The sequence below is a fragment of the Orcinus orca genome, chromosome 12 (assembly GCF_937001465.1).
Source record: "Orcinus orca chromosome 12, mOrcOrc1.1, whole genome shotgun sequence".
NCBI lineage: Eukaryota > Metazoa > Chordata > Mammalia > Artiodactyla > Delphinidae > Orcinus > Orcinus orca.
The window spans coordinates 87,164,552-87,185,457 of record NC_064570.1 but is presented as its reverse complement, the minus strand read 5'-3'; the positions used below and the strand labels follow the sequence as shown (position 1 = coordinate 87,185,457).

The window sequence follows — 20,906 nt, the reverse complement described above, 5'->3', positions numbered from 1 at the left end:
ATTTACAATTGTTATATCTTCTTCTTGGATTGATCCATTGATTATTATGTAGTGTCCTTCTTTGTCTCTTGTAATAGTCTTTATTTTAAAGTCTATTTTGCCTGATATGAGAATTGCTACTCCATCTTTCTTTTGGTTTCCATTTGCATGGAATATCTTTTTCCATCCCCTCACTTTCAGTCTGTATGTGTCCCTAGGTCTGAAGTGGGTCCTTGTAGACAGCCTATATATGGGTCTTGTTTTTGTATCCATTCAGCCAGTCTATGTCTTTTGGTTGGAGCATTTAATCCATTTACATTTAAGGTTGTTATTGATATGTATGTTCTTATTACTATTTTCTTAATTGTTTTGGGTTTGTTATTGTAGCTCTTTTTCTTCTCTTGTGTTTCCTGCCTAGAGAAGTTCCTTTAGCACTTGTTGTAAAGCTGGTTTGTTGGTGCTGAATTCTCTTATCTTTTACTTGTCTGTAAAGGTTTTAATTTCTCTGTCGAATCTGAATGAGATCCTTGCTGGATAGAGTAATTTTTGTTGTAGGTTTTTCCCTTTCATCACTTTAAATATGTCCTGCCACTCCCTCCTAGCTTGAAGAGTTTCTGCTGAAAGATCAGCTGTTAACCTTATGGGGATTCCCTTGTATGTTATTTGTTGTTTTCCCTTGCTGCTTTTAATATTTTTTCTTTGTATTTAAATTTTGATAGTTTGATTAATATGTGTCTTGGTGTGTTTCTCCTTGCATTTATCCTGTATGGGACTCTGTGCTTCCCACACTTGATTGGCTATTTCCTTTCCCATATTAGGGAAGTTTTCATCTATAATCTCTTCAAATGTTTTCTCAGTCCCTTTCTTTTGCTCTTCTTCTTCTCGTACCCCTATAATTTGAATGTTGTTGCGTTTAATGTTGTCCCAGAGGTCTCTGAGGCTGTCCTCAATTCTTTTCATTCTTTTTTATTTATTCTGCTCTGCAGTAGTTATTTCCACTCTTTTATCTTCCAGGTCAATTATCCGTTCTTCTGCCTCAGTTATTCTGCTATTGATTCCTTCTAGAGAATTTTTAATTTCATTTATTGGTTGTTCATCATGGTTTGTTTGCTCTTTAGTTCTTCTGGGTCCTTATTAAATGTTTCTTGTATTTTTCCATTCTATTTCCAAGATTTTGGATCATCTTTACTATCATTTCTTTGAATTCTTTTTCAGGTAGACTGCCTATTTCTTCTTCATTTGTTTGGTCTGGTGTGTTTTTACTTTGCTTTTTCATCTGCTTTGCATTTCTGTATCTTCTCATTTTGCTTAACTTACTGTGTTTGGGGTCTCCTTTTTGCAGGCTGCAGGTTCATAATTCCTGTTGTTTTTGGTGTCTGTCCCCAGTGGCTAAGGTTGGTTCAGTGGGTTGTGTAGGTTTCCTAGTGGAGGGGACTGGTGCCTGTGTTCTGGTGGATGAGGCTGGATCTTGTCCTTCTGGTGGGCAAGACCATATCCGGTGGTGTGTTTTAGGGTGTCTGTGACCTTATTATGATTTTAGGCAGCCTGTCAGCTAATGGGTGAGGTTGTGTTCCTGTCTTGCTAGTTGTTTGGTATAGGGTGTCTAGCACTGTAGCTTGCTGGTCATTGACTGGAGCTGGGTCTTAGCATTGAGATGGAGATCTCTGTGAGAGCTTTCACCATTTGATATTATGTGGAGGTGGGAGGTCTCTGGTAGACCAGTGTCCTGAACTTGGCTCTCCCACCTCAGAGGCACAGACCTGACACCCAGCCAGAACAAAAGACCCTATCAGCCACACAGCTCAGAAGAATAGGGAGAAAAAAAGGAAGAAAGAAAAACTTTTGGGAAGTCTGAGGTCTTCTGCCAGCATTCAGTAGGTGTTCTGTAGGAATTGTTCCACGTCTAGATGTATTTCTGATGTATTTGTGGGGAGGAAGTTGATCTCCACGTCTTACTCCTCTGCCATCTTGAAGGTCTCTCTCCCTGCTAGTGTTGGAGGATCTCCTGCAGAGGCGGGATGTGCTGTGGCTCACTGTGAGAACAAGGACACTGGCAGCAGAAGTTCTCAAGTTTTATTTTTAACGTCTGCCAATAAATGTTATAAATAAGATATAGAACACATACACTACTCATACGTACACAAAAATCTATCCATTTCCCTTAAAGACAATGAGCAGTCAATAGAAGATGGTAGATTGCCTCTCCATTTATGAGTATCAGAATTCTATTGATTGCAACCAACAGGTGAAAAGTAAACTGACACCTGGTTAGTGTTGTAGATTATAAATAGGTCATGTATCACAGAGGCACAGCTTGACCTTGGAAGAAGGGTTGAGATAAGGATGTGGAATAAAAGAAATATTATCTAGTGTTTTTATGAAATTAGTATTCTGAACATGTTAATCTTATTATTTGAACTATTCTTATGTTATTTTACACATTCTTATAACCAATAATATTAATATTTTAAGCCCAACTCTTCTGTACAAAAATACATTAGGTAGCTACAGAATTGGGAAAGGGTTTTATGATGTTTTACAGCCTTAATATCTATGTCTCGCAGCTTGGGTTGCCTGGGAAGTAGACTCTATAAGGAGATGGTTGTGCAGGAGATTTATTAGGGGGTGATAGTAGGATCAACACCTTCCAAAGGCAAGTAGGACTAAACAAAGAGAAAAAAGTTGAGCCATTATGTGGTCTCACTGGAAGCCCCTGACAAAAATATGGGAAATTCTGAAGCTGGAATAACACTTCAAAATCATACCCACTTGGGCTAGAGGACTGGGTCAATCTATCTATGATGACTTTGTACAAACATTAGAAAGGAAGGGGTGTTGACAAATAAAGAATTCAGTGAATGAGTGTTGACCTGCGGCTGAGACCTGACCTTGGCTGACGCAGCTCTGCCATACTTGTGGGAAGCTGAGAGCTGAGGCCTTTTTGTAGCAGCACTTGCAGCAGCTGTAGAAGTCTGATTTTTATTCCTGAAGGGGGATCTGGGAAGCATACAATGACCACCATACTAATTCCTCCAAAATTATTAATGGCAACTGCTAAGGTCTCAAGTAATAAAAATCAATCCCAAAATTATAAACATATTTTAAGTTTCACCTTATTTGTAATTGTCAGTGATATACTTGTTACCCGTGTTATATAAATCTAGTAGTTCAATAATTTTGAATTTATATCCCAAATGGTTTATATTACATAAATTCATTAAAATAAATGCTCTAGGTCTCTTTTGTTTAATAGGACACTTGCAAAATATTATTAATTTTGAGGGACCACAATTTTCCTCCATCATAGCACTTATCTATTTACTCTTTGATAAATTCCCAGCAACAACAAATTTACATATGCTCCAGGTACAACAAAATATCCAAGTTATAAATATGAAGTTGCATTTAAGCTAGCATCCATGCCTTGGTTAAGTTTTGCAGCTTTAAAAGTAGGCTTAGAATTTGTATTGGAATGATTTTATTTTTCCTTGCTAATCAAATGCCCTGATTTTAAAAGGTTTAATCACACATTCAAACAATGTGTATTTCTCAGAAAAGGAATTGCCTAGACATGGCAAAGTTGAACTGTGTCAACTAAGTACCAATGGTTGTTAAAATATCTTCATGATGTATATCACAAGTGGACTGTGATGTTAAGTTTATTATATTGATTAGCCCAGATTGTTATTTACAGAAGTGAGTTTCTCCTAGGAGTGAGTTAGTGGAAGATGCATAAATATTTTTAAGTCAAAGGCAGAGTGAGTTCGATTGTTACTGCAAGAGCCTTAAATGGGTTATTTTACATTCTCAGAGCATGCATCCGAAAGAAAACTGTTTTGGAAAACCAACGTGATTGTGTCAAGATGATGGACTAAATTGGCCATGGCAAGGTTTAGTCAGTGTTTTGGCTATTTTCATTATTGATTGCATAACAATGATTACATTAACTGTGCAGAGCTTCAGTTTGCTCACTAAGGTTGCTAAAACAACAGACTGGCATTGGCAGAATTTCTTTTTATGTGGCTTGCTTAAGTAGACCTTATTTCTCATTATTTTAGGACAATGTCAGAAACAAAAGCTAATTTTTCCCCATCTTAAATTCCAGATTAAATTCTATATTTTAACTTTTTATTTATTCATTCATTGCTTGGAAATTTAGAAAAACCCAGACACTGATATCTTATGATTGAGTGCGTTGTTTTCCAAGAAAATAATGAGTAGCACAGTGGCATGTTTGTTTGTTTGTTTGCTTCTAAACAATACCAAACAGTATCCATATTAAGAATTCACTAATTTTCAAAATACCCATCTTTTATTTATATATCTCTTTTTCTTAAAAGACAGTGCATGTTTAAGTCTTACATTAGGAGTAAGTCAACTTCAGGTAAAATTGTCGCTGCTATTGACGGCTTTCTTTCAACCTGTGCAGAGTTCCAGCAGGAAAATTGTATCATTAATTGATCCATTAAAAGTCTTTGAAAAAATGAAAAAAATCCAATTTGGTTAAAACTAAATAAGCTTAAAGTAGATCTGTGATATTTCTGCAGCACAGGAATTTTAAATTATTGCAAGAACAAAGGTAGGCAGGACTATTCTTAGAGTAGACCAAAGCCTGATTTCTCATGACATAAATCTGAGCTGCAATGTAAGTTCTCAATGGTCCGTTACTGCTTTTAGATGCACTTCACATCCTTCCTCTTGCTACAATAGGTCAGAACATAAATATATCCTTTGGATTGCTGAGATTTTATTATCAAAAACTTAAAAATTCATTTAAGATATTTCATTCTGTCAAAATAAAACATATATGTTCTGTCAAAACTGTTATTTTTCCTTTGTTAGGTATTTTACTTAATTCAATAGCCAATGTGAAATAATTTTACAAAGTGAGCCAATTTCTTCAGGTACCTGTAAAAACATTTTGCAGTTAAATTCTCCTGGCAGGAACACTAAGCACTTCAAAGACAGTCGTTGTGATGCGTTTTCTAAGGCTGAGGAAACTGGCTTGATTTGAAGGAAAAAAAAAATTCCAGGTCAAATCATCCTTTCAAAGTTTTATGTTATAAAACTCTAGGGGGTCTGAATCAAGGATTACTCATTCTTGTGTGAACCTGATGATGCTTCTTGAGAAAAATCTTGTTTTTAAGCTTTTATAAAACTGTTTCTATGGAATCTAAGTGTTCCAATGAATGTTAATAAGAGTTTCTCAGAAAGAGTTCACTGGGCTTACAGGTAACTCCCCCAGCCAGGTATTTGGGGTCAAGGCCACCAATTCGGCTTTCTAACTCTTGTAATGCATGTCCAACTGTTTGTTTGGTCACCAAACACTTGTCCTGAAACAGAAACATGGGGTACTGAGGACATATCGCCCCTAAAGCTAGAGAATTACCTTGGCTCTGAATCATCATAACCCCAGTCATGGTCCTTAGTATCTATCCCCTCCTCACATATGCCAAGTTGTGTCTTTATATCCAGCTAGGTCTCTGAAAAGCCACATTCTTGAAATTAATTATCTCAGTCTTCAGCCTTATTATCATTCTTGATTTTATAGTTATTTTCTCAAGTTTTAGAGGACTTTTATAAAATTAAGATATTTGAAAATTACTCTTACATTTTAGGAAGTTTCATCAATGATAATTATAATGCTGAATGGCCCCGGTGTAGGGAACCAAATGGCAATGTTTTGCTAGAATTTAGCATGAAGAAACAATATATTTCTTCAAAAATTACAATACACTTTTTGTTCATTTATTTATCAAAGAAATATTGGCTGATTACTATGGGGGCCAGACACTGTGCTGGATGCTAGGTACTCAGTAGGGCTCGCAGAAAGCTCACTGTTAGCCAGCAAGACAGACCAAGGCTATGAAGGGCTGTGAGAGCACTAAGTCTACTCTTTGGGAGACTTGGGAAGAGGTCTCCATAGGAAGAGGTGACATTTGACATGGTGCTCAATCATGAATAAACATTTGTAGGCAGAAGAACAGGAAAAGGTCTTAGGGGCAGAGATAAGTTTTGCAAAAGTGCAGGTGTGAAAGGTAAGCAGAAAAGGCATATGAGGGTAAGAAAGAGAAATTCGGGAGTTGAGAATGGACAGCTCTCACTGGGTAGGTCATAAGAGACTTGAGATACTGAGCTAAAGAATATCACTTTCACTCTTGGACAAAGAAGACTTCACAGTGTTTTTAAAGCAGGCAAAGGACACTCAGTACTGCCTTTGCCGCAACCCATAGATTTTGATATGTTTTATTTTAATTTTCATTTGTATTTAGGTATTTTTGATTTCTTTGTTGACCCCATAGTTGTTCAGTAACATGTGGTTTAGTCCCCACATATTTGTGATTTTTCCAGCTTTCTCCTTGCAGTTGACTTCTACTTCTATACCACTGTGATTTTAAAAGATATTATAATTTCAAACTTCATAAATTTCTTGAGACTTGTTTTGTATCCCAACATATGGTCTATCCTTGAGAATATTCCATGGGCATTTGAGGAGAATGTGTATTCTGTTGCATTTGGATGGAACGTTCTGTACTGATCTATCAAATCCATCCAGTCTAATGTTTCATTTAAGGCCACTGTTGCCTTGTTTGCTTTCTGGATGTTCTATCCACGGATGTAAGCGGAGAGATGAATCTCCTACTATTATTGTGTTGTCATTTTCTTCCTTTAGGTCTGTTAATAGTTGTTTTAGATATTTTGGTGCTCCTATGTTAGGTGCATATTTATTAATAAATGTTGTTTTCTTGATAGATTGTCCCTTTTATCATATAATGTCCATCTTTCTCTTGTTGCCTCTTTTGACTTGAAGTCTGTTTTGTCTGGCATAAGTATGGTTCCATGTGTTTTTGTGCGGCTGCCATTTGCTTGGAGTATCATTTTCCATCCCTTCACCTGGAGTCTATGTTTGTCTTTAGGGCTGAGGTGAGTCTCCTGAAGGCAGCATACAGTCAGTCTTGTGTTTTTAATCCATCCAGCCACTCTGTATCTTTTGATTGGTGAATTCACTCCATTTATATTTAGGATGATTACTGATAGATGAGAACTTAGTACTGGCATTCAATCTTCTATTTTCTTGTTGCTCTATATCTCCATTGTTTTTTATTCCTTGTGTTTCTGTCTACCATGTGGGTTGGTGTTTATTATGATGTTTTCTCAGTTGCTTTTTTATGTTTTGCATCTCTACTCTAGATTCATGTTTTGTGGTTACCATGAGGTTTGTATAAAAAAATCACATAGATAAAATGATCCATTTTCTGCTGATAGCATCTTATCTTCATTTGCCTGTATGGGCTCCCTACTTTTCCTCTTCCCTTTTTTATGTTTTTTTTTTTGTCTCAAATTACCTTTTTTTAATGTTGTAAGTTCATTATCAAATTGAAGTACTATAATTAATCTTACTGCTTTTCTTCCCTTCAATTTTTATCCTATAATTAAATGTTTAGCAATCTATTCTGATTAGAGTTGCAGTTTTCTCATTCTGAATGTCTATTTATCAGCTTACTCAAAGTTTTGTGTATTTTTGCCTATCATTTCAGGTTGAAGAGCTTCTTTCAACATTTCCTGTAAAGCAGGTCTAGTGGTAATGCGCTCTTTCAGCTTTTGTTTGTCCTAGAAGGTCTTTATTTTCCCTTCATATCTGAAGGGTAACTTTGCTGGAGAGTATTCTTGGATGATAATTTTTGTCTTTCAATATTTTGAGAATGTCATTCCATTCTCTCCTGGCCTGTAGGGTTTCTGCTGAGAAGTCTGCCGATTGTCTGATATGGGGGGTCCTTTGTAGGTTACTGTCCTTTTTTTCCTGGCTGCTTTTAAAATTCTTTATCATAGACTTATGACAGCTTTAATACAGTGTGTCTTGAAAAAGATCTTTTTGTGTTGAGGTAATTAAGAGTTCTCTTAGCTTCATGGAGCTAGCTTGTATATCTAGCTCCTTCCTAGGTTTGGGAAGTTCTCAGCTATTATATCTTTAAATAAATATTTTCTTCCTTCTCTCTCTCTTTTTTCTTCTGGGATACCCATTACCCTAAGGTTGCCTTTCCTAATAGAGTTGGGTGGTTCTCAAATAATTTTTTTCATTTTAACAAAGAACCTTTGTTCTCTTTCCTCTTCTCCCTGTATCATTTCTAGATTTCTATCTTTAAACTCATTAATTCTCTCTTCCATATGGTCTGCTCTATTGCCAATGTTTTCTAATGCATTCTTTGTCTTATTTTTTGAATTCTTCAGCTTCAGAATTTCTGTTTGGTTCTTTTTTAGAGTTTCACTCTCTTTGGTAGAATATTCCTTCTGCTCATTAGTTTTATCCCTGAGCTCATTAAACTGTCTTTCTGAGCGTTCTTGTAACTCACTGAGTTTCTTCATGACAGCTATTTTGAATTCTCTATCAGATCACAGTCTTCTGTGACTTTAATTTTGGCTTCTGACAGAATTGTCATTTTCTTCTTGTGTTATCATGTTATCATGCTTTTTGTGTGATGCTTATTTAGCTGCTCCTCTTCTTGTACATCTGAAGTAGTGAACACCTATCTTTTAGGTAATGCTTTTTAAACTTTGATTTAAGCAGTTCAGCATGTTGGTAATGAGAGGCCTTTCTTTAGTGTATCAGTAGGTGGCACTGTAGCACACTTTTTCAGTTTCTCTTCCCTGCGCTTCCTCTGGTTTATTTGAGAAGCAGCACAGTCCACCCTCGTTCACCTCTGCCTGAGGTGTCTCTGGTGCCCTCATCATCACTACTTGTGCCTCCGGGGTTCCTGGTGTCTTGCTTCTCCTGGTGACACTGCTGTCTCCAGCATCACCCCTGGGTGCACTGGAATAGCACGGGCCTCCACTGTGTTCAGGGTCTCCTTCTCCGGCACCACCACTGCAATGGGGGTTCAAAGTCACAGGCACCACCCCGGCGAAAGGGACCAGGGTCGTGGTCCTGCTGCTGCTGTCCAGGTCCCCATGGCCGTGGGTGCTGGGACCCAGAGGCCAGAGTCACGTGTGCCTCTTCCCTTCTGATAGCAAGTCTTTGGGGTTTGGGGATCCGGTGCTGTGGCCAGAGGGCCAGGATCGAGGCCCAGCGGGCACCACCTCTTCTACGTTCCAGTCCACTCACCTTCAGATGCACAGATGTGTGGCCTCCTCAGCATCATGGTGTGTTGGGCAGCGTTATTTCCATTCTACTGGTTGTAGATGGAAAAGGAGAGACGAGGGGAGTGTCTTCTGTCACTGTGAAGCTAACCTCTGTTTTTAAGATGTTTTAAAATAAAGTGGGCAATGTCCTGATTACTTTAATAATTTTATTTCATTACTGAATTGGTCTCATTTAGGACAACCTAAGTGGAGATTTACCACTTTTTAAAAATTATTTCTCCTCATTCCCAAAGTATTTATGAGGCTGAAATCTAACAGGGAAGATATGGTTTTGGTGACAGGATCTTGTATATATTTAAAGTAACAGGATCAAACATTAGCTTCCTAAAGCCACGTGATTTAGCAATACAGCCCTAAACACACATGATGTCACCTCACAATTGATTTGAACTGGAAAGATTGAGTTTATGGTTTTTAAAATCATATTTGCCTTCCTCTTGTCTGTTCATTATTTAACTCTTATATGAAGAATCTAGTGTTGTTTTCCCAGATTGGCAATATGGAAGCTCTGAAATGCCAGATCCACAATGATGTCTGTGTTTGATGAGCAGCAATTTACTAGAAACCCATTTAATACTGCTCAGACCACACAGGACAGCAAGTATATTGACTGCTTTGTATCAAGTCTCACAATAATTAGGCTTTCTAACACACAAATGAGTTAACTGAAGAAACCTTAATAGCAACTACATATTGGCAAGGAAAATTCCTATTTTCTTTCCATTAAGGTCAAAATAGACCAAGAATCAATGCACATATAATGTTATTCTATACATCAAAATGTTCACTAGATATAAATTGGAAATATTAGTTCTATTGTTTATTTTCCTGTTACTCGAGGCAAAGAGAAAACTGTATGCTGTCAGATTTTCAAAACCAAAATAACTTCTGATTATGATATGTTTTAAAATGCCATGGACACATTTTAATCTGAACAAATTAGACTTCTATATCACTTAATAGTAACTTGAATTTTAACTGATTTTTAAAATTGGTCTTCTCTCGGATTTGGTTAGATATTAGGGGTCCAATCACATATTCCTCTTACCTTCTGTCTTTATTAAACACTAGTGGAATCTCAATAGAAAAAAAGACATCCAAGTATAGGCTCTATTGCAGTGCTAGGTTTCCAGACAAAGCCAGACAACATTATCGGAGATCACAGCCATATCTCTGACCTCCCACCTTTAATTCATGATAACCAGACTCAATGCATTCTACTTACCTTCAAGTTGAAGGTAGAAAAGCTGGAAAATAGTGTCTCACCCCCAAATTCATCTCATCCCTGCCATGCAGCCTGCCTGGGAGTATAACTTGCCCAGAAAGTCCTCCTGCCTGGAGACTAGGGGCACAAGGGCTGTTGTATGTGAAGATTGTCATGTCCAAGAGAAAAAACAAGGACGGATGGGTGCATGCATGACATGTGTAAGCATTGACCTGTACCATGCAGAATGAAAGCTAATTCATGCCAATGAATGCCAGATTCTGATCAATTTTACCTACCAAAATGGAGGAAAAAGCATCAGTATGGACAATGGAGTGAAAGCTGTGGAAAGAGTATTCCTTATGCTGCCCACCAACTTGTAAAGAGAGAAGTATCTTAGGCTATGAGTTGAAACTGGAGAAGGAGACTGAAGCAAGATGGTACCCCTGCCTCATCCCAGTTTGCTTTCTGACTCCATTGGAATAAGCATACTAAAGATACAAAAATATTTGGACACAATGAATAAGAAGATATTCATTTAATTTCTGCAAATAGAGTTAGGGATATAATACTTAACTGTGTTCATTATTTCACAGATTCTACTATATAATTTTATTGTTATGTGTTTAAATATCTCCTTTTTTATAAACCTGTGAAACCTGGACATAACATGGAAATTACATTCAGCTTCGATAAAAGCACTCCCTCTATAACGGTGCGCTGCTCCCTGGCATCCTGCAAGGTCGCTTTGCAGAGCGGGAGCTAGCGTGACAAGACACTAGCTCGGGGGCACGCCTTGGTATCAGCAGCGACAGGGTGTACGTCCCACGAGAAACTGCGGCCGCAACAGCTGCGAGAGCTGCGAAGGCAACGGCTGAAGGATCAAGAACTGAGCCACCGGGTGAACCGCTGCTGCCCAGGCGGAGGGCGTGGCCTATGAAGCAATTCTGGAATAAGTTTTTGCAGGACGTGGCCCCCTGGAAGAACATGATCTATAAGACGTACCATTGTAAAGCAACTATACTCCAATAAAGATGTTAAAAAAAAAAAAAAAAACACAACCCTACTGAACGGGAGAAAATATTTGCAAATGATATGACTGATAAGAGGTTAATATCCAACATATATAAACAGCTCATACAACTCAACATCAAAAAAACAACCTGATTAAAAAAAAAGACGTACCGACACAGCATCTTTGCTTGTACTCATGTACTGGCCCCTGTCTGGATTATTCATTATTATCTCAAATATCATGTGAATACAAAACCATATGCCATTGTTGAAAGAAAGCCAAGAATATTTTCAGGTGATACAATGCTGGAAACTGGGGAAGTAATCCCACCAAGGAAAGAATTTCCTGATCAACATCATTGAAGATTACTTTTAAAATTTCAAAGGTGTTTGAGCCCAAGTTTGTTGCTACATTACCAAACATACTGATATATTTTTTGGAAAAGTAACTTTAATAAAGTTTACTCAGATAAAAAAAAAAAAGTGCCTCCACTTTTCCTGTGATCCCAACCTCACTTCACATAGAAAGTTCAAGGCTGAATTCATAGCTAGTACATTAGTTGTGAAGGCAATCCTGTTAAGACTAGGTTCTTTCTCTTGAACATGAAAGACCTTTAGAATTTTATTAAAGTTTTCTAATTCAAGTAGTATTACAGAAAATTCAATTAAATTAAACCTTTTTTAAATGATAAACTGGTACTTGTAAACAAAGTGATTACTTATCTTCTTACCAAAAAATATTTGGACCTGTATCTTCCTATACAAGATGTTTTAAATGAGAAACATAATAGAAAATTATCTTATTTAAGGGAAATATTTGAGTAAAAACTGATGAGAGGAGAAACTGAAGTCTTCATAGATCTATTGTATACCAGTGAGAAGCAATAGTTTCAACACTTCAAAATAACCTTCAAAAAAATTCTGTCTATCTAATTGTTCAAATTATCCATCCCATAAATACACACACACAAAGTAGAAGAGACCGTCTATCATACAAGGAAGTTTCTGGTGAAGTTGGAGAGGGAACTGAAATTTGATTACCATATGAAGACCATAATAAGAGACTGTCTATATCATAGTCTTTTTTTTTTTTTTCAAATTGAAAACATCTTGTTTCTTAGAGATGAAAATCAACTGGGTAAAGGGTTGGACTAAATGATTCTAAAACATGGAGACTCAAGTGAGGACAACAAATACATAGAAACTCAGGGAGGGAAAGGATCCCCGTTCTTTCCTTTATCTCCAAATTTAGAAAAAAAATTACTGGTCAATTCTCTACATAATTTTATTGGGGTCAGGTTTCTATAACAATGAGCTTGCTTTGTTTTGTTTTGCTTTTTTTAAAAAAATAATGAAGAGCTGCTACCACAAATAAAGAGGCCAGAAGGAAAGGACTCATCTTTACATAAAGTGGTAAAGGAATGTGAAGGTTTTTTCACACTTGAAACCATTCCTGAATAGGATTGATGTTTTTCTATCCTTACTGAAGATTAGGTTATGGTTAGATTATGCTTACTACTGGCTGGATTATGCTTACTACTACTCTAGTAGTTTGAGTGTCTAACATTCTGAATGTCCATCCATATGTTATAATGTTAGCAGAGGTGCAACTAGTGGCAACTTAATGAAATTGGGTGTATAACAAAAAAATATGTGTTCTATCTTGCTTTTTAAAATATTTTTGTAAATGAAAGAAAGAAACATATATCTGAAAAAACTGTGAAATGTTACTAAAATAAACAAGAAAATTCTTGCCTTTAGTCACTTATATTGATTAAAACAATGTAATATTGATGATTTAAAGCTAAATAAAAAATATACATTTTAAATAAAGCAATGTAGAATAACTGAAAGAGCATTGCTTTAGGGTCAAGAACAATGGGTGCTTTTTCCAATGTAAAATTCTAGGTAGTTGTTCATGCTTTAGGTCTCAGTTTCCTCATCCCTAAATTAGTTCTGTATAGAAAAATAAGCTCTAATTTTTATTCAAGCCCTAAAATGATGTGACTGGCACGATGTCGTCTCTCTTTATTCATTTTCTGTATGCTTGGGCTCAAGTTGTTGCTGTATTTTTAGAAGATTTAATACCACAGACTAATGGCTTTCAATCCTGTTGATCTCAGAACTTTCTTATGCTGTTAAAAGTTATTGAGGACCCCAAAGAGCTTTTGTTTCTGTGGATTACATTACATCACATTCAGGCTTAGGCGATCAGTGATGCAGTGTCGATTTTCAATTGCTACCCTGGCTCTACTCCAAGCCTCTCTTCTCATCAATACTAGAGGGACTCAACTGGGTCTTCAGGGAAAAAGAGTTAATTTCCTTATTATTATCTTTAGATTAAGCATTGCTATTCAGCAATTGCTGTTCTCCTGCTTTTTTTTCCAGAGTTTACAGCTTTTTTCTATGTTATTCTCTAGGCAGGTCTTTGCTACCTTCTCAGAATGGATCAATAAGATATAATTTCTTCTGTCTCTCTTACATAACTCATCTTTACTCCCTCCTGTGGAAAGAGGCTGCAAATTTTTGTTCTGGCAACTTGAAAATAATAAGAATGTTGGTTTTAAATGAGTTTTCTTTTTAAGTTACAGAAATTGTAAATTATAAAAATTACAGTTTCACAATTACAGAGCAGTGGCAAGACCTTAGCCTGATTATTTTTAAACCGTCATGGTTATTCTATCATCTTCAATTTTAGATTTAAAAATGTTTTTCAGCCTTGTAGGAAATTTGAACGCACTGTTTCCTGGAACAGTCAAATTTTATCCTGGAAGTTATTGCTTCTTCAAGATTTGTCTGCCTGAAAGTGTAGCAAATTATTTAAAGTGTAGTCCTTGGTCAAAGATTCATAGACACTTCTTGGTGGCTATCAAATCAGAATCCCCTCCTCCCAGAATTCACCTAGCGCCCCCCCCCCCATTTTTGAAATTTCATCTTCTTTGAAGTGCAGGATATACCTGTACTGTAGTTCTTCCTTTCACTCATGGTTGCTATGGAAACAAACCTTGATTGTATCCAATGGATTTGATGAGATTAGAAAATATAGACTGTCATCATGGCTACATTAAAATAATCAATTCCCATTCTACAGGGTGCACACTAGTGAATATAATATGGTGTGAAATAATTTCTCTGTGGTGACAGCGTAGTTTGCAACTATATATATCAAGGAAGGCTGAGTCCTTCTCAAGAGCAACTTTATATCACAAAAACTAATCATGAACAGATGGCTATTGTTCTGCTCTAGAATGGTAACAGTTACATACATATGTGATATTTTTAATAATTGCACATAATAAAAAAGAAAAGAAAAACATAATTGCAAACTTTTTGTTAGTGCTAGTTTTGAAATGACATAGGCAAAAGCTAAGTCAATTTATGAAGACTGGTGTGTCTAATTCCCTTCTACCTCACAAATTTTGATAAGGGCATTACTGTTTTCAATGAATACTGAGAATCAATATTTTTTCTCCTTCACTTTATTATTTGGTTCTCCTAAATTCTATAATTGATATTCAAATTTACCAGGTAGGAAATTTAGTCTCGCAGTAAATGTTTACATACTGGTAGTGATAATTTGAAGTCTGCTTGAAATAAACTTGGGAAAGACAAAGGCATTCAAATTATTTACATCTACAAAAAGCACAGAGGGGAGAATATCATACAATGATATAAAATCCACATGCAATTTCATGAACAGTATATTTTTCAAAGAAAATGTTCATGACTATGTTAGTTTATCAAATGTTAATGAAAATTCAGGTTATCATGTATATCATGTACATTGAAGACATATTCATAACATGAAAAAGTGAAATTCTTAGTGAAAATGTTAATATTACATTTTACAATCTGAATTCTTTTATTTTTGATATGATATATGAAACTCTTAAAATTATAGAACATAATTCACTTATGAATGCTTTTCTTTCCATTTTTCCTTAAGAAGATAAAGATAGACCTGTTTGGGTTGTCTGATTTTTTTTTTTTTTTTTGATATCGAGCTGCATAAGCTGTTTGTATATTTTGGAGATTAATCCTTTGTTGCTTCATTTGCAAATATTTTCTCCCATTCTGAGGGTTGTCTTTTTGTCTTGTTCATGGTTTCCTTTGCTGTTCAAAATATTTTAAGTTTAATTAGGTCCCATTTGCTTATTTTTGTTTTTATTTTCATTACTCAAGGAGATGGATCATAAAAGATCTTGCTGTAATTTATGTCAAAGAGTGTTTTTCCTATGTTTTCCTCTAAGAGTTTTATAGAGTCTGGTCTTACATTTAGGTCTTTAATCAATTTTGAGACCTAAATAGACATTTCTCCAAAGAAGACATACAGATGGCCAAGAGGCACATGAAAAGCTGCTCAGCATCACTTATTATTAGAGAAATGCAAATCAAAACTACAATGAGGTATCACCTCACACCGATCAGAATGGCCATCATTAAAAGCTCTACAAACAATAAATGCTGGAAAAGGTGTGGAGAAAAGGGAACCCTCTTGCATTGTTGGTGGGGATGTAAATTGATACAGTCACTGTGAGGAACAGGAATGAGGTTCCTTAAAAAACTACAAATAGAACTACCATATGACCCAGCAATCCCACTACTGGGCATATACCCTGAGAAAACCATAATTCAAAAAGACACATGCAACCCAATGTTCATTGAAGCACTATTTACAATAGCCAGGACACAGAAACAAACTAAATGTCCATCAAGAGACGAATGGATAAAGAAGATGTGGTACATATATATAATGGAATAATACTCAGCCTTAGAAAGATATGAAATTGGGTTATTTGTAGAGGTGTGGTTGGGCCTAGAGTCTGTCATACAGGGTGAAGTAAGCCAGACAGAGAAAAAAAAATACCATATATTAAAGTATATACGTGGAATCTACAAAAATGGTACAGATGAACCTATTTGCTGGGCAGGAATAGAAATGCAGATATAGAGAATGGATGTGTGGACATGGGGCAGGGCAAGGGGAGGGTGGGACAGATTGGGAGATTAGGTTTGACATAACTACACTACCGTGTATAAAATAGATAGCTAGTGGGAACCTGCTGTATACAACAGGGAGCTCAACTCGGTGCTCTGTGATGACCTGGATGGGTGGGACTGGGGGGGAAGGGAGGTCCAAGAGGGACGGGATATATGTATATATATAGCTGCTTCACTTCATTGTACAGCAGAGACTAACACAACACTGTAAAGCAATTATACTCCAATAAAAAAGAAAGATATACCTGAAAAGATTATACAATACTGAAAGAGACAGACTTCATTTTAAAAACAACTATTTAATAAAATCAAAAACACTTCTGTGAAAAATTGGATTACAAAGGTGATTATTAGTGCACTGCACCAAAAGTAAATGTTTTATATTTTATTATGTTATAAAATCAAAATTCATATTGAAATTTTAAATATTTACTTGCAAAATACCAAAATATAGGTCAAATGCTTGCTTATATCAGGGGGGAAATTCATCTGATCTTCAATTTTGCTTTGGTCTCAATTTATGAATCTACATCTCTTTCCTATATGTGTCAACAGAAAGAAAGCATTAATGATTAGTTCTAAAATATGCCAGAGTCAGAACCCACTGAGCAAGGGGAGCCCGTGCACCCCAGGCACCACTTGACTGCTCACTCAGGGACGCCTGAGTGTCCAGGACATCCAGACCCCACCCTCCTTAGGTGATGCTTCCGCCATATCCGCTCCGTCTTCTTTCTTCTCTCCTGCTAAGCCTTATTCTAATTACGAGTAACAATGACAAGGGATATTAATGGTTGATTTTAAAGGTCTGAACTATGTTATGTAGTAGGCAAAAAGAATCCTGTACAAATAAAAAATAATCGTCTCTGCAAATCAACAATAGTTATTTATATAAAACTGTTTGTTTTGTCCAGTTAAGGTCATAATGTAGCTGAAACTCAAGATCCCAAGAAACAGAAGAGAAAGTCACTACAACTGTATGTACATACATACTTATCAAAAAGCTGAACATCTGATCCGAATGGAGGAGTCCTTATAACAAAAACATTGATTTGTTTACTTCCTTCTTATTGGTCTGTGAATGTGTCTCACCATCTCAGGATGATTTAGGACAAAGAGTAGTACTCAATTAAAAGGGCTCTGGGGATATATTATTTCTTCATGTTTTAGTTCAATGTATTTAGTGTGATACATAATTGAGTTCCAATATCAGACTATCACTATCATTTCCTCTTTTTAGACAAATAGATGGTGTGCCACTGATTAGAGCTGGAAGGATATACAAGATTGGGTTTTGGACGTGCAGGACATAAACACTGCACCAGTCAGCTGTCCTGGTCTCCCTCTCTCTGCCAGCTCCCTCAGAGCCAGGGAGCTTTCTGAGAGGACAAGGAAAGGCACACAAGGTGGATATCTGCTCTTTCTGCCTTCCCTGTATCTACTGCTCCTTTTTCTCTAATAATATCTGAATTTTGTTTTTAGCACTTAGTACTTATACACTAAATTTTCAGTAGTGTTAAGCTGTACCACCTTTCCTGACCCCATCTATGCAAATCAGATGCTAGCTTCCTAAAGTTTGCATCTTCAGCTAAAAGATATAAACCAAGGAATATTTGGAACATGCCCATGGGAATGGCAGCACCTAAACACCATCATTAGTTCTGCTACTGTTGACCTTTCTGAAACGTGTCCTTTCTGAAATCTCTTCAGTTTTTTCCTCAACATCTTTTTTTTTTTTTCAGTACACAGGCCTCTCACTGTTGTGGCCTCTCCTGTTGCAGAGCACAGGCTTTGGATGCGCAGCCTCAGTGGCCATGGCTCACAGGCTCAGCCGCTCTGCGGCATGTGGGATCTTCCTGGACTGGGGTACGAGCCCGTGTCCCCTGCATCGGCAGGAGGACTCTCAACCACTGCACCACAAGGGAAGCCCCTCAATATCTTTTTGATAAAAGCCCCTTAGTGTATGTCTATACATATACACATTTATGCATACATACATATATGCACATACATGTGTGCATACATACACATATGTGTGTGCACATGTAGTATGTATGTGTGCATTTACTAAATTACCTAGCGTTGGGTTCTACTGGTTATAACCAAGACCTGTATTTATAATGAAATTCTAAAGAGTTAGAATATATTTCATTCTGTCAGAGGGTATTCTATGCAAAACGTCAACAACAAATAATGCTCAGAAAGATAGGAGGGGGATTTAGAAAGGAAAGTAACAGCCAGAGTAGGCAACGCATTTAAGAAGCAGGGGAGAAGAAGGGCAGTAAACACTGTAGCAAGATTAAAGGAAATGTGGCTGAGGAAGGTCACTGATTTTGAGAATGAAGATGGTGATGCTCTCAGAGAAAGTTGCCTATGACAATCATCTTGGGGAGGCTTCCCTGTGTTGAGGTTTAGGGGGGAATAGGAAGGCCTGGAAAGGAAATGAGAAGATCAGTGGTTTCAGTGAGATGCAGGCTGAAGACTGGTATGTTAATTGATCTGAGATACTTCAGGTAAATGAGAAGAAAAAAGGCAAAGAGAGGTTTTAAAGATATGATAGGTCATAATAGATGGAGCAAATATATAGAAGAGGTTTAAAGATTGTAAAAAAGATTGAAAGAGAAGGCAGCAAGGACAGGCATAGGGATTTGCCCAGGAAAAACAACAAAAATAGAAGTAAGAGTGCAGACACTCTAGATTTACATGTCAATAAATTTTTAGAATACAAAGGCTTTTCATGTTTAAATCATTCCAAAATGATGTGTGAAATAGCTCTATCAATAATAATAATAAAACACTCTTGATGTACTCTCAATTATTATACTTGTTTTTTGGTTTTGTTACCTTTTTGTAATGTTTCTGAAAATTAGAGACACCTTGAAAAAACAATAGATATATAACTCCTAGTACTGTTACTTTGATTCTACTTAAAGGAAAAAAAGAAATCTGAGTAAGACTGACCCAAATATCCCTACATATTGTATTTTTTTCTATTTATACTTTTATAGAAATACTTTGATATAGTTTTACTATAAGATACTTATGAATCTAAAACCCATTAGGGAATTCAATTTAATTTTAATTATAAAATAGCCAGGTAGACATTTTTATGATAAGCAATATAAAAATTCATGAAAGAGTATATAATTGAATTAAAAATGTGTTAGCTATATGTGAGCTATTCTGTTCTCTACCCAAGATAATGTAAAATTGGTAAAACTGTCATTGACATACTTTTTTCTTTTCTTTATCAAAATATTTTGCCATTCTTCATTAAACAACTCACTTTTATATTTTAAACTTGTATTCTATGAAAATTGAAATGACAAATTAGTATCTTACACAGCAAGAAAAATATTTCCTTACTTTTGAATTTTGAAACATAAAATTGTAGCATCTACTCTATGTATGATAAACTGAGCAGAAAATAAGAAAATATTTTCACTGTCCCTATAACAAATGGGTGAGTGCTAAATGAAAAATAAATAATGGACAGCTAATGGATCACTAATAGATATCTCTGAAGACAATTCCTCAGGTCAAGGCAACCAAGAAAGACCTTAAATCTTCATGAATATTATAGGATATTTATAAGAACAATTGAGATAACTATGTAGTTGGAGGGCACATTGTGAAGAAATGTATCAATTCAGTGAATGTTGTGATCCATGTAAATTTTTGGTATGCTTAAAGATGAAGAATTTTGATTAGCACGAAGTGAAATTGTAATGGTCAGTGAAAGATAAATCTTGTGGGACTTTCAATCCAATGAGAAAGACTATAATTTTATTCTACAGTGGTAACAGATGAACAATTAAGGTCTTAAAACAGAAAGTAGTGTGATTGCTGCTGTGCTTTAGAAAGAACATTCTTAAGAGAAAGAATTATGATGACTTTTAACATACCTGACACTGAATCTTTCCCCCCAAGAATTTGCATAAAACTATCTCCATGAATAGAGTGGTGCTTCTCCCATGAGAGCACAGCCCATGGTTGGAGCTCTCTCACGCTTCTGATCTCTCTGGCCAGGCCAGTGCTTTCTTCTGGACTCCTCATCAATATGTAAACTCAGGTGTGAGTGAAGATCAAGATGTCAGAAGAAAAAAATAATCATTGGGAAATTTGTTATCTATATAAGATGATGAATTTCAATGCTAATTAGGAAGTCCAGGGGGAAACAAGTAACAAGTAGATAGAAACTTAGGAGGCTACGTGGCACCACCTATCTTGAGAGAATGAAGACCTTTCTTTTACCCATCCTAGAGAGCTGGAGCGTGGCCATGTGACCCAAGCATGGCCAACTGAATGCTCCTGAATGATACTAACATCTTGAGAGAATATGCCAAAGGCAGAGGGTCTGAGATAGTATCAGACTGACTACATTACACTAGTGTCTAACTGTGACAGGGCTAGTGATGACATCCCAAGTAAATGTTCTTGTGTCAAGGTTTTGCCTATCTTGTCTTCTTTTGCAAAGAGCTGCTTCTCCAGCAATCCTGCTGGTTCTATGAGTAACTGCTTTCAGAGTCAGGTTCAGTTTAACCCTGATGAGTAAAACATTTTCACAACATTT

The 20,906-nt window shown here is 36.3% G+C and overlaps 1 protein-coding gene and 1 pseudogene across 2 annotated transcripts in view; one reads left to right on the top strand and one right to left on the bottom strand.

The window, feature by feature from the left end:
* Positions 1-20,906, bottom strand: part of EYS (eyes shut homolog) — a 1,673,869-nt gene that overhangs the window by 769,946 nt on the left and 883,017 nt on the right. The gene's annotated exons all lie outside the window — the stretch shown is intronic.
* Positions 8,848-11,787, top strand: LOC105748683 (NADH dehydrogenase [ubiquinone] 1 beta subcomplex subunit 6-like; annotated as a pseudogene).